This window comes from Rhea americana, unplaced genomic scaffold (assembly GCF_003343005.1).
Source record: "Rhea americana isolate MKP2758 unplaced genomic scaffold, rheAme1 scaffold_16, whole genome shotgun sequence".
NCBI lineage: Eukaryota > Metazoa > Chordata > Aves > Rheiformes > Rheidae > Rhea > Rhea americana.
In genome coordinates, this window is record NW_028185705.1 from 3848896 (window position 1) to 3852070 (window position 3175).

Consider the following 3175-nt stretch of genomic DNA (forward strand, 5'->3'; position numbering starts at 1 on the left):
CGCGGCTCACGGCTGCGGGGCGGGGCCCGCCGCCCTACCGTACTCTCTGGAGTAGCCGCCCCAGCGCGCGCGCGCGCGGACGAGTSCAGCGAGTCCAGCCGTAACACCCGCAAACGGCGAAGGAACGCGAGCTGCCGAGCGGCGCGGGCTGCAGGGAGGAACACGAGCGTTTACACTGACCCGAGGAGCCGGCGCAGGCTGCACAACGTGGAGACAGCAGCCTCTGGGACGGGGACGATGGGGAAAGCGGGGCCTTGCACGTCCTTCACCGCCTTAGTTTTCCAGACAAACTACAACTCCACGTGGTTGGTTTCACCCCCAGGGAATACTGTGCAGTAAAATGACCACAACCTACTGGACTACACCGGAGCAGGGTGGCATGGCTGGTGCCCCGTGTGGCTCTCATGAAAACTAGATGTGCCCTCCATAAAGCCATTTGATCTAACAKTTTTAAATCACTCAGTGCTACAATTGTAATGTGAATAACACCACTGAAGGCAAAATGCTACTTGAGGGAAAGGATTATGTTCCAGACACGTCCCTGTGCAGGCTGGGAGGCCTGAGTCATGTGCCCTGGATCAGAATGCTACCAAGATAGGGCAGCAGCATACTGAAAATGATGCATCTCACGCAGAAGGGTGAATTGCCACGCATTCAGCTCTTCTGCTATACAGCTCTGCTCTGCAAATTCAGGTTTACTTTCAGGACAAATCTTCCAAGAGTTAGTCCTTCCAAATGTAAATGACATTCACTTGACAGTGAAGCTGTGCAGCCTGGTCACTTTACATTGCTGTCATATCAAGCCTTGACTAATAGTATCCCAAGACATATTTAACCTCAGTAGCAATGAAAAGGAGGCAATGAACATGGTGTTTTAGAATTTCATCTGACTCAGATTCTGAGCAGATGTAAAAATATTGATTACTTCATACTAGGAGAAAATAGCAATACTAAATGAGAAACTACAGAAAAAGCACAATGCATAAACATACGCTCTTTTCAGAGAATGTATATACTACAAGAAAAACCCACCAAACTAATTCTTAATTTAAAAARAGAGTATCAGTAGCAACCCCTTGAGATGCTATGCCTATTGAGAGGCAAAACAGGCCTATACTGCAAGACAAGACTGTAACCATGACTTTTAATTGTGTCTTAAAAGAGCCAGGCTCCACTGAATATGGTTGTATAGAAATATGACCTCTATAGATAGGGGACAGAAAGGAAAACGTAGCACACATTGTTTACTGGGTTGCAAATTTCAAAAATTCAAGGTCCTACTACTAAGCTAAAAATCCAGACTAGCAAGTTGCTTATATGCTACTTCTGCGGTAGTTAGCTTCAACAACACTAAGGGTTGTTTTAATATATAACAGACTACAATATCCCTAGGAAATTATTCAAAAMAGTAGTTTCAGCATGAAACAAAACATTTGCCACAAGTACGTGCCATACATGCAATGCCTGATGTGCTTGCCTCTGCACTACTCCATGGTCCATGGATCTAACTGTTCTCTTGGTCAGTGGTGGCAAGTCAGGCTCTTGAGGGGTTCACACGGGTCTCTGCGCTAGTTACTAGTATTACACTTTGTGTCCTTTTGCCACTAAGAAGCTAAACTATAATTTGATCTCTTATATGGAAACTCTACATACAGCTCTTCAAGTCTGACACGCTCTCTACCGGGTAACACCACAACATGTCGCACTAGGAAATACATTATATGTTTACATCCCCATATCTTGTTAAGGGTTCTACTCTTGCAAAGACTGTTTCAGATTAGATCCTGAGGCTACAAAGACCACCAGTCTACATCTAGAAATCTATTTAATACATGGTGTTAAATTCTTTATCTGAAAAAGTAACACTTTGTGATTCAGGATCTTTATATCCTCTGTAGAAATAAAATCAGGAGAAGCCTCAATATCTTTGTATAATCATGACTGCAAGAGGAAAGAGCAGAAATAAAGCTATGAAAATATCATGGTATTATGGTCATAATACTATTATAACTGAAATTGTTAAGGACTATAAAGTCTTGGAAAATTATATCTATGGCTTGTAAAGCAAACTCAAAGTGCGTTAGATTTGGAGCAGTGCTTCAGGACACTTAGCAAAAGAAGTTGAAATATTTGTTTTGTATTTGTTCTCAAAGTTAAAGGGGAGAATAGGATGAGTTTTCGTCAAGAATGTGCAGTGATACCTTCTATTCCCATCTCAGGAAAATCCCTCAATTTCTATTTGTATTGCTCATGTACAGTAAAATTTTGCAAATTGTACCTCTGACAATTACATAACTATATCTAGGGCTTAGTATTTTATGAAAATTATAGCAGTAGTAGTTTAGATAGTGGAAACTTTTTTATTGAATTTCATAATGTATTTCACAGATAGAAACATACATTCACATTATTTCCATTTATTTCCTGGGTAGAGTACTGGTCTTGTTCTTCTTCTACTTGTTAAACTATATGCATGTYTTTATCTGATTACCATTTTCATGTGCATGCCAACTATATTTCTAGGATGTGTGTTTAGATACCTTAACCATGGGATTACACGAAGTTTACTTGCAACTATTAGCCATGTAGTCAACTGCATGTGCAAAGCTTTCTATTTTTGTTTTTCAAATATACAACAAGTTTCACTAATTACTGGCCCAAAATGTTACAGATGATGGATTGTTGCTTTTCAGTGCTCTGTTAAACACACAGCAGCCAAACTGACTCCTTTGCCAATGAAATGCATCAAAAGGCTTAAAATGGTCTTTCTACATTTCAAGATAATTTTTTTCCCTCATAGATCTAAAAGCTCAGTGTACTTTTTACAGAAAGCAATACAGGTTTCCCCCATCAGGCTGTCGTCCTTGGCTGACAAGGCAAAATGGCAGATGTTTATTCTCCGCTGAAATTAGCATATAAACATTTATGTAATAGGGAAAGAATTACCAGACAAAGAAGGTTAGAAATTCTTAGAATCTTGAGGGGAAAAAAAAAGAAAAAAAGAAAGAAAAAGAAAATCTGAGGCAGTGCTTTGGAAAGTGCCAGACAAGAATAAGCTCCCTGAGGAACCTTTTCCTTATCCTTCAAAGGCTTGAAATTACCTGGAGAGGATGGTGCGTACTGGTTCATAACTTAGCTTCCTACTCGAAAGTTTTACCACGCCGATTACACCGAC